Source organism: Lathamus discolor, chromosome 2, assembly GCF_037157495.1.
Source record: "Lathamus discolor isolate bLatDis1 chromosome 2, bLatDis1.hap1, whole genome shotgun sequence".
Lineage (NCBI taxonomy): Eukaryota > Metazoa > Chordata > Aves > Psittaciformes > Psittacidae > Lathamus > Lathamus discolor.
Window position 1 is genome coordinate 115,141,672 of NC_088885.1, and position 11,277 is coordinate 115,152,948.

At 39.4% G+C, this 11,277-nt stretch overlaps 1 long non-coding RNA gene across 2 annotated transcripts in view; it reads right to left on the reverse strand.

Annotated features, from left to right (window-relative positions):
• LOC136008636 (uncharacterized) overlaps positions 1 to 11,277 on the reverse strand; it is a 49,532-nt gene that overhangs the window by 2,124 nt on the left and 36,131 nt on the right. The window contains exons 1-4 of one of the 2 annotated variants that reach the window (XR_010610171.1): positions 11,146 to 11,259; positions 10,777 to 10,853; positions 7,429 to 7,524; positions 105 to 289 (exon numbers count right to left, since the gene is read on the reverse strand). This is a non-coding gene — a long non-coding RNA (uncharacterized LOC136008636). Of the gene's footprint in view, positions 1 to 104; positions 290 to 7,428; positions 7,525 to 10,776; positions 10,854 to 11,145; positions 11,260 to 11,277 lie in introns of those variants that run through there. The other variant, XR_010610172.1, reaches the window with a different exon arrangement.

Consider the following 11,277-nt stretch of genomic DNA (forward strand, 5'->3'; position numbering starts at 1 on the left):
CTTAGCTTAGGCAGGTGATATGAATCTAGGCTTTGGAGGGATATAAAAGAAAGTTGGTCCACAAAGCAGGGCTGACAGGGTATGGGGAAGAAGCTGCATCATACCAATAGCAGACATGCAACTTGCTAAATGATGCTCTGTCTCTGATGATCCAATTTAGGCTCTGTGGGGATTTGTTTCTTGGATTTACGGATGTGAGAAATCTCCATCATCTGTTCTTCAGCAGAGTGTTTGCAGGGCCTAGAAAGGGTGGCAGTTTCACATCTTCTCATACAGTATCCAAATGCACCTGTGTCAGGAGAATAAGTTAAAAGCATGATTCACATAATTAAGGACTCTGACTTCATGGATTTGTATTCAAGCCTTCTGTAGAGACACTTCTTGCCCTCTTTGATTACACAAATTAAGGAAACCCATTTCACCTCATATCAGCAGATATCCCCTCATGGGACCTCTTCCAAAGTTCAGCAAACTCAAAAACATCCTCTCCTGTTAATTCAATAATCTCTGGGTCAGTCACTTCCCAGAGATGAAAGACAAAATCCAGAACAACTGGAGAGATAAAACAAGCTGATCTTTATTTCTACAATGCTCCATGTTCATTCTTAATGGTGCATAATGACTGTTATTTACAGGGAAGGCCAACTCTTGATTAAAAGAGAAGTTCAGTAGTCATTCTTAGAAGGTATGCACTTTATTTTGTTGTGTAAGTCCCTGTTGTTTAGTAGGATGCCAGTGAATGACCTGGAGAAGGTGACTAATGAACAGCTACTCGCTGTTTCTCATAACAGAGTACGTTCAGTAAAATAATTAACCCTCATGTTTAAAACAAATGAGGAACTGAAGGAAGAATTTTTTCACATTGCACGTAACTCAACCTGGGGAACTCATTGCCAGAGGATGTTTTGGTGGTATAAAAGTGTTAAAACAAATTAATGGAAGAAAGGTGCGTCAAATACTGTTAGGCATAGCCATATGGGTGCAATTTCCAGCCCATGAAATTCCTAACCACCAATAACCATTTTCTGTGAGCTCCTTTCTGAACTTGGCTATTACACTAAGCAGCTGCTGTCGGCTGCTCAAACACAAGCTGTTAGGGTAGAAGGAATTTTGGTCTGATGTCTATATGGCTAGTGATGTTATACATTCTTATGTCATTATCGCCACTTAATGTTTTTATGAAGACATGAGTCCTCGCAGATTCAGTATACAAGCATAGAATATGCAAAGATCCTCAGCCAGATATAATGTTTTATAGGCTTTTTCTGAAACATAAAACCAGTTCAGATGCCTACCTTACTAGTGCTCATATATAAAACCAGAAAATGGTAATGCCATTGCATTAAAGAAGATGATATATAAGCTATGTATGTAAAATGCAAAACACAAGTATTACATTATGAAAACGCTAAAATACATACTTCAGGTTCAAGCTTGGGCATTGGCTTTTCCCAAATAAATAAAAATATGACATCTTGAAATTAATTTTTTTTTTTTTTTACTTGGAAATTTGTGATCATTTCACAAAAGCTAGTTGCTGAAATTGAAAGAACAGGGGTCACTACTTAGGAATTCAGTATTTTCTATTAGCACAGGGTATTGAAATACCATGGTTCTCCCTTTTCAACAGAAAAAAAAAAAATCTTGATTTTTCTCAGTGTTCTCTACGTTTAATTACTAATTTGTAATAAAGCACTGTATTAGAGAGATTTTTTTTTTACTTTACTAGTTAGTGTTACCAGTGGTGATATTTTCATTATGAATACTGAACTAAATGAATCCCACTTTCTCATTCTCTGCACTCAGATGCAGGCTACACCACAAAGACCTACTCTGAAAAAAGACATGGGTATCCATGCACCAAAATAATTTGGAGGGGCATAATCTGAAGTCATTATCAATATAGTGATGACTAAGACAGCAAAAACATCCAAGCAAATGGCTACTTCTTCAGGGACCCAGTTCATACTTGAATAAGGCTGAATTCAGAATGTCTTTGTACTATTAGTCATGCAATTCACACATCAATCACTGCCTGAGCAGGCAGAATAGACAAGAAACTGCATGCCCTGCTTGTGGCTCACATACCTGTCCTATACAGTCAGCTGAAAAGAAGTTATCACACTCCCTGTAGAGTCTTGACAGCTAGTTTGTTAGTGCTATGGAAGGTAAATGCTCTCTGAGCCTCAGCAAAGGCAGCAGATGAAGACTGCTGACCATGCCCTGCAGCAGCATATACAAATACCTGGTCATTGCTATCGAAAATCTGTGTTGAGATTTCTGCAATCATTTCCAAACATACTCTATTAATTACAGTGCAGGTGCGAAGGGCTAGAAGGAAAGGCACTGTTTTCCTTTCTCTCATCCATCCTTCCTTTCTTCCCAGGAAGATGAGGTAGTTAAGGGATTAGCTCTCCTCCCACCACATGTGAAGGCATTGCCAGAAGCATCTGCACAGCAGAGCTCCTGCTACCTCTCCTCTAGTTCCACTGCAGGCCTGGCTGTCTGTCTCTCACCTGACTTGAAGGTAGAAACACATGGCCAGAGTTGTACATCTTGTGGATCTCCCTGGCAGGCTGGGAGGAAGAGATACTCTCAAATATGTTAGAAATAAGAGGTGGGACAGGGCACCATACCAGATAGCCTAATCAGGTATTTCATTGCTAATTAAAACCAGAAACAAGTGAGTGTGTACATATGAAGTGCAGGCTGTTCTATGTCTGATGCTAACCGATGGAGATTAAGACAGGAAAAGCTCATTAAATTGCCCTGCCTTTTAAAAACCATAGTCAAAAAACTAAGATGTCTCCTCTAAGCTGCTACTCAGAGTTAGGCAAAGCATGACAGGGCCACTGCAGGTGCCTGGCTTCAGTGCCACTCCTAGCACACAGCTCTCCTCAGACCCACTGTCTTCAACAGTTCTTGCCTTCAGAACCCTCTTGTCTACCCATCCTGCTCAACAGCTTTCAGGGGAAGGACCCAGGTGTAGAACTTGAGCAGGGTGTCTGAGGTAACACAGTTATTCAGATAAGCAGGACTTTGCTTGAGCCAAGATGGGCTTCAATGTGATTGAAAGTCACATTCTCTTAGGAAAAGTGGAAAAAAATAGAAAGTAGAACTGGGATGGCAGCATGATGCTTCAGGGGATTACTTGCCTTTGGGTACTGAAAGCTGTAAGACTGGATAATACTATAACATAGCACAGGGTTTTGACTCTGTGGATGTTTTAGTACAACTTATTTAAATAGAGATGGTGAGGTTGCTTGTGTGAGTTTTGACATACATTCCTGGCTCATTTGGGGTTGATCGTGGACTTGAAATATATATATATATATATTTATATATATTGATATTTATCTAATTATCTTGTCATGAATGTTGAGCTTTTCAAGCTTATACAATGACCTTATCCTTGCTGTTTACTTTTCCAGTTCTTAAGTGGTATGTGTTCTCACATGCTCTCGACCTGTGAGGACAGAACTTCTGCAGCATGTGTGAGGTAGCACCGCCATTCAGAAAACGCCTTATTTTGAGGTAAGATGGTAATTTTTAGCTGCAACTGACATCAAAAACCAAACACACATACCTTTGGGTCTTACTAACACCCACATATGAAATGGCAGTATAGATTTTTCTTTTTAGAAGAGAGAACAAAGAGTAAAATTGAACCAAGTACCCCATATTTTAGCAACACTGAAAGTCAATGAAATTATTGCTAAACCCAGGAAAAAATCTCCTTATCACGTGCAAAGGGTTAGCAAGACAGCTGAGGGAGAAACATCGGAACAGTGGAGAAGGACTCCAGACACAGTTTCATAACTTTGTTCTTTATGCTTAGGCATGTTTCTGGTCTTCTACTTGCTTATCTGAAGTCAAACCTTTTGAAAGTGATACCAAGCTTTGCAGCATCTAAAGCAAATTCACCTTTAAATCATGTAAGCATAGGGGTTCATGCTTTAGATTGTCAAGCAAAGATTTTCTGGTGGTTTGGGTTTTTTTAGTGGCTGTTGAAGTTAGAGTCTTAAAATCATCTTCTTGTGGAGTGAAGCTGTGATGCTGTTACCCAACTCAGTTTTCTAATTAGCAGGCCCTGATTTTAGCAGTACTAATCTGGTGATGCTTGACATGTTTGAAAGTCATGCCACTTAGATGCTTGGATATGACTTTACAAGCCTATTACTTGGTAAGAGCTTTTAGAAATGCTGCTTGAAGTTGAGCCTCCAACTGTCACAGAATTGGTCCTGGGTAGCTCCAGATTACACCTATAGCTCTGACATCTTTCTTTTCTTGCTTTTTTGTTTTTTTTTCTCCCTGACGTCTAGGACTATAATTGTTCTTTTTCCCAGCACAGAGGTTCTCTTCTTTATCCGTAAGCAGGACAGCTACCAGCTGGGTTTAAACCACAACACTGGAGTGTTTCTGAAAACCAAACAAGGAAGGCATCAATCAGCAGTAAAACCCAGAAAAGGAAATCAAGGTGGTCATCTTCCTATCTTTGAAGGAATAACTTGTGGAGCTGGCAATGCGTATGAAACTTGCCACCGATCAAAGACCCCTTTGATCTTAACTGCTCCTGACTTGCTGCTGCTTTCTTGAGCCTGTTTGATTTCTATTATGCCACCTTCAGTTCTTTCTTTCGAGACACTAAAGATAGTCTAAGTAAACTCAACGAGAGAAAAAATCTGCTTATTCTATTATCTCTAAGAGGTACAGTGGCAGATAGGGAGGAAGCTTGGGATTGTTCAGTAATAAGTGCATCTAAACACATACCCACCAACATGTTAGCTCCTCACAGGTCTTCCACCCTTGCCCATAATGAACCAACCATTTTCTCTTGAAGTTCTGAAGGCAAGATTAATTCTGGCTCCTGAATTTGGCTTTACCAGATTAGACTTACTAGCTGTTCATTATAAATAAAAGAAAAATTGTACCCCAATAAGAAGGCAGCCAGGAGATGCTAACTGCTTGAAAAAGTAGCAGTTGACTCTTACTAAGTGCACTTATGAATCTTAACATTTTTCTATTCTGTTGACTCCAGAGGTTGGACAGAGAAGGCAGGTATCATCTCAGAGTGAGCAATTTCATGACTGCATTGCTCTAATCATTCTTATTACTATGTACTTTATTTTTCTTATTTACCTTGTATTCCTTACATCATGTTTAATTTTTCTAGTTTTGTTGCAAGTCTTTCTTATTATGTTCCTAGGTTTGCCCCACACATCATCAGCAACTCAAAAATGACGACATTATTATCATTATTATTATCGACAGTTACTAGCAATAGCACTAAGCTGAAAAAACTAAGCTGCAAAAATCATCCATTCTGAGGAAACCGAAAAAATTGCCTTTAACGTGATCTTGCCTATATCAAATTTTAATATTCAATTTCATAATCAAACAGATGGGATGATATTATCATAGTATCATAGAACGGTTTGGGTTGGAAGGGACCTTAAAGATCACCTAGTTCCAAGCCCCTGCCATAGGCAGGGACACCTTCCACTAGACCAAGTTGCTCAAAGCCTCAACCAACCTGGCCTTGAACACTGCCAGAGATGGGGCAGCCACTTCTCTGGGAAACCTGTGCCAGTGCCTCACCACCATCACAGTAAAGAATCTAAATAATTAGTATATCTAAATAATAAGTAATATCTAAATCTACCTTCTTCCAGTTTAAAGCCTCTTGTCCTACCAGTCATAAAATCTCCCTCTCCAGATTTCTTGTAGACCCTCTTTAGCTATTGGAAGACAGTTATAAGGTCTCCCCTGAGCCTTATCTTCTCCAATCTGAACAAGCAAAACTCTCTCAGCCTGTCTTTATAGGAGAGGTACTCCAGCCCTGAAGGAGAGACAGAGAATCACCTTCCTTGACCTCCTGGTCATGCTCCTTTTGATGTAGCCTGTGATACAGTTGGTTTTCTGGGCTGTAAGATAAATCAGAGATGAGTGCATTGTCATATGCCACTTGTAAGATATAGAATCATAGAATAGTTAGGGTTGGAAAGGACCTCAAGATCATCTAGTTCCAACCCCCCTGCCATGGGCAGGGACACCTCACACTAAACCATGTCCCTGCTTTGCTGAATTACTCCTGACAAGTCACTTCATCTTGCTGAGCCTTAGGTTTCTCAAATTAAAATAGAATGAATGATGCCGAATTCATCATACACTGCATTGATAGACCTAATGGTATTCACCATTTGCCTTTTCTTGCTAGTACAGAAACTCTTTTTTAGCCTTCCATGTAGGTCTGAATATAGCATTGGTAAAATAATTTAAATCTAGGTTCCTGGGTGCTTGCCAGAAAGCAGATTGTTTAGGAAAGTCTTAGACTGGCTTCCTGTTTCAGACTGGAGGTGTGTATTAACTTAGGAATGACAGATCCTCCAGGTGACTGCTGGGGAACATGCTTCCTTTAATCAAAAAGATAAAGCTAGAGCAGAAAATTTTAATTATTTAAGTTGTTGGGCTTTTTCGTTTCCCACACAGGAGACTTTCACTCAAGGCTAAGTCTGAGACTGCAGTATTAGGGAGTGTGTTTGTGATTATCTCATGTAGATCCAAACCCTTGCTACCACCCAAAGGTGCTGTCCTACCCATCCTCTGCCCCCGGCTTGGCACCCTGAGCTCTGCCTCCCTGCTATCAGCAGCTCTGGACGTTTAGCATCTTTAAAAAATGCAGGGAAATCTGAAAATTATATGCAGCCTGTCACACAACCAAGTATATGCATGTTCTTTACAGCTGTGGGTAATATAAAATTGTATAAAATGTGTGCTTAGTTAAGAAAGAAAAACTGTGAAAATATTTAACATGAAATTCTAGGAAAAAAAAAATCAGAATGAAAACTCCCCCCACCAAAGAAAACAAACTGAAGCAAAGCAAAGAAGAAAAACCAGTTAAACTGAAAAATTAATATTACTAAAAAAGAAAAACTTCATGTGATTGATAATATGAAAATTAAGAACGAATCTTTTGACTTAAAAAATCAGTTAAGACATCCACATCAGCCTGCTCCATAACAGTGTAATACAATCATGATGACTTTAAGAATAAGTCTGTTCTGGGTTTATCATCCCAGACTGCACCACGCTTACTTTTAAAGGAACATGTAGTTTATTTCATGTGTTTTCCCCTTATCGTACAACTCTTGACCTAAGGTTGTGAGCTTTAACCTACAAGAATGTTAATGTTAACCATGTATGAATATACATGCAACATACATCTGATTGAGATACGTGGTCTGACACTCCATTTCCATGAGTCCTTTAGCATTCCCACTTGTCAACCTCATCACTCATTCTGAAGGGAAGGTGCCTTGGTAGCTTGTTTTGCTCTCAAGGATTAGCTCTCTTTGAGCAAGGCTTTTCAACAGCCTCCATAATGAAGCAAGTGCTGGAGATGGATTTATGCAAGTACGAATTTCTTACCCACAACTCAGTTATCTCTTCATCATCAGTGACGACCTCCTCCTTCACCTGTGGCACAAACAAGCCAAAGAAACCACATAGCCTTTCTTTCAGGTACTGAGAAGAAAAGAAACCTTTGTGTCTATGAGACCTGGCCACTTTATAGAAGGGCTTCCCCAGCACATTACTTAAATTGTTCTCAGAATATCAAAATATGAAAAGTACAAAAATTTTATCAGAATACACAAATATCCCTAGTTTTTATGTAATTAAGGTATTTATTATTGCTTCGTGATGTCATTCTTTGTTATTTCCTGGTCTTTTTTACTGGATCCTGTGACACTCTTTTTTGCTCCTGCATATTGTGTACCATGGGATGCATTTAAAAATAATATCTCTCCAATGTCTTTGAGTATAAAAATAATATAGGCAGGAAGTAAAGCAGCCTTTCTGAGTGCTGTGCAGATTCATTTATTTGAAATTCAGAAAGGCACTGAACAGGAACTGACCAGTGAAGACAGCAACTGACCCTCAAGTGGGGAACTTGCTTGTCCAGGGACTGACCAGGGGCAAAAGACCGCCACTCCAAGCTGCACAACAGTCATATAGGGGCCTATGTCACAAGGAGTGCAGGACCAAGCTTCTTCCTGTGAGGTGCCCGGAAAGTTGACTGAAGTGTGTGTATATATGTATATATATATTGTGTGAAAGTAGACTGCATCAAATATGGATGAAGCAGGTTTGAGCTTAGACTGATGATGGCGGCTTAAAAACTTACACCTCATCTTAAAAATTGACTCAAGAACAGTGTTTTAAAAGTAATGAGACCACTGCAATAGGAAAAGGGTGATTTCTGAAGCACTCAAGTATGTTGGTTACTGAGGGGATTTAAGGCACGGACTCCAACTGCTGGCCAAAGACCTTTTTACTTTAGATTACGTACTTTATATATGTTTTGGATCATATCCACGTGCTTAAAGCTACAATACAATTGGTTAGTTGCTGTGTCTGCGTGCATAATCTAAAACTGCAATTGATTAGTCTGCTTTTTCGACACCATCCTTTCGACATTCTCCTTACTTCTCAGTTCCTTCTTCTACTTCTCATTTTCGTCCTCTTTTGTTCCGCTTCTTTTGCTCCACTTTTCTTGCTTGCGGTTATTTCCCCACAAAGCTAAAATTACAGAGTCTGGCTCAAAGTTAATTCCCCAAAGAATTAAGGTTGCTCAGCACACTCTGACCAAGTTCAAACTCCTCTTCTCCTACAGGTTACCTCATGCAAATGAAAATCTCTAGGAAATGGACTCAGCTGGCTTTGCAATATCAGTAGGTGACTGTTTTAGCCTTTCCATGAAAAGTGAAATTTTGATGAACTGCCTTATATGCAATCATATTTTGAATTGTACAGCTCTTTTTTCAATGATGCTTTCCTCTGCTGCCCTGTAAGGTGCTAACAGGAGTAAAACTAAAAACCATAATAATCTTAATAAAAAATGTAATGGAGAAAAAAGCTCCAAGACAGAATTACTATTAGGTAGATGCCATTAATTCTGTCTTATTAACTCCAGTATTCCCAAAGGGTAATAGCCAGTGGTTTAGGATTTCCTCTTTGAGACAAATCAAACTATTGTATCTTTTCCAGTCATTTTTGTTTAGACTAAACTATTTTTTAATTATTAATATGAAAATAATATTTTTGAAAGTTTGAATATTTGTTTTGAAATCCCATTTGAAATTGTTCTTATTTATCTTTTCTGAAGAGTCCACGTGCACTCTTCTTCCTAATGAGGTATGGCACAGATGGATATATAGTAACAGCTGTAGCTTTTGGTTTCACTTTTTGCTGGGACTATTATTGTTGTTTATGGCATTTTATAATCTTTTGTAGAGCAAACTATCTTCTGTTATTAAAAAAAAAAAAAAATAGAACAAAACTGAACTCTTTTGGTCTGTTAAAGAACATGCATATTTTATATTTGCAAGAAATAACTTCTATCCAGTGATCAAAATGGAAATTCAGAACTGGGAGCAGTTTTGAGTGATACACATTTTCACCCTTTATTGGTTTCTTATCAAGGCTCCTATATAGGATTCACATGCAGTTATTTCCCAATAATCTAAATAAGTTTTATCAAACTTCTTTCAAGGGTATTCCAAAAATAGTTTACTGACACAACTCTTTGAAGCTCTGTAGAGATGTTTAAAAACTCACTCTGAAGGCATGTTTTCCCTTATCCTATGTATTTCCACTGCATAGAAAGTATAGTACTAACTCTGAAATGCCAGAATAACGACCCACTTCAACCACTGACTATTGCATTAGTAATATGGATATTTTACATAGTGCAATAATGGTAACAGTATGGTATGCAACATTAAAAAACATACAAAAATTACTATTGGCATCTTCTGGAAAATTTGATTAAGCAAAAGTTCTGAAATAAGGTCCTTTGGTTCATAAAAGAACGTGGAGATTTTATATGCACAGCTTTATTTTTCCTTAATCCAAAAGCAAATTTCAGATTGTTGACAATTTCCCAGAAAAGGGAAAATCTAGATGTGATCCATTTAACATTGCCTGTCCCAGTTTGCCTCACTGACTCATTGATGGGCACATTGAGCTCAGTACCAAAAGCTGAGTGACAGCAGGGACATGCACGACTGGCTTTGGCAACCCCAGCCAGCTGCAGGGCAGCACATCACCCTTGCTGTGAGGTGTGTGGCATGCTGCAAAGCTGCTTATGTAGCAGGAGCCTCATCCCAGGAGGTGCTGAGTTACCCTAGAGGTGCTGAGCCCTCTCTTCCCAGCTCAAGTTCCATCCTGGCAGACACCCAGCACCATGGTGGGTTTGGCAGGCTCAGACGCACACCAGTCATTTTGCGCTTTCAGGGATGAAGCATACACCCTTCTCCCGGGTTCCGTGGCAAAGCAAAAGCTCACTCTACCTTGTTCTTGCCCATTAAGGGTGGTTCAGTTGTCCCAAGAACACAAGGAGGGGCTTACAAACCCTCAGCTGCAGGATGGAGGGACCTATTGCTGAGCAAAGTGAGGAATCCTCTTTGATTTCTCCATCCCTCAGATGTCTGTGCTCGTGCCATCCAAAATGAGGCCAGAAGGGAGCTATGCGGTACATCCTCCTTTTCCTCCACTACATGTTGCTTTGAGCAGCTCCCCCGTTTTTCCAGCACGGGACATGTGTACATCTCTCCCTCCACCATGTCAGTGAGAGCACAACCCATAGGAAGGGAAAGGTACAGCATGAGGAAGATTTGCAGTTGGTGAAAGCAGAAAATCTCCTTCCTCTGCTTCAGATATTCTTGTGGCCTTAATGAATAAACCACCGTATTTTTCCCCAAGTTAATGTGTTACCTCTTTAATGACAACCCCATTCTGCTCTGAGTTCTGCCCTTCTCTGAACAGTGTGCATGGAACTGACTTCTTCACACCTGGAAGTAAAAAAATCGACATATTTTAATTAAAACTAGTCATTTCTTGAAGTCCATATTCTTTATGGTAATATTCATTAAGCTCTTTTATTATACTTGGTGCAAGGAGAAAACTGGTAATTGCATTGAAAGAAATGATAAGTTACCATTTTAATGATTCCTTATGTTGTAATTTATAAATCACTCAGTATCTTCTCAGCAAAGCTTGCCTTCTGTTTTTAAAACGTACCCTTTCGTATCCAACAAAGGGTTTCAGTGCAATAAGAATTAAGGTGTGTCTCTTAGCTTTTACCTGCAAGCAATAATGATGTTGTCAAGCGTTTCAGGTGAGACCAGCCCAGGATTTTGGGGTGGGGAAAGACACTCTGTTATACAGCATCTTCAGTGCTTCCCTCAGAGGGAGGCAGAGACACCTTGAAGGGCT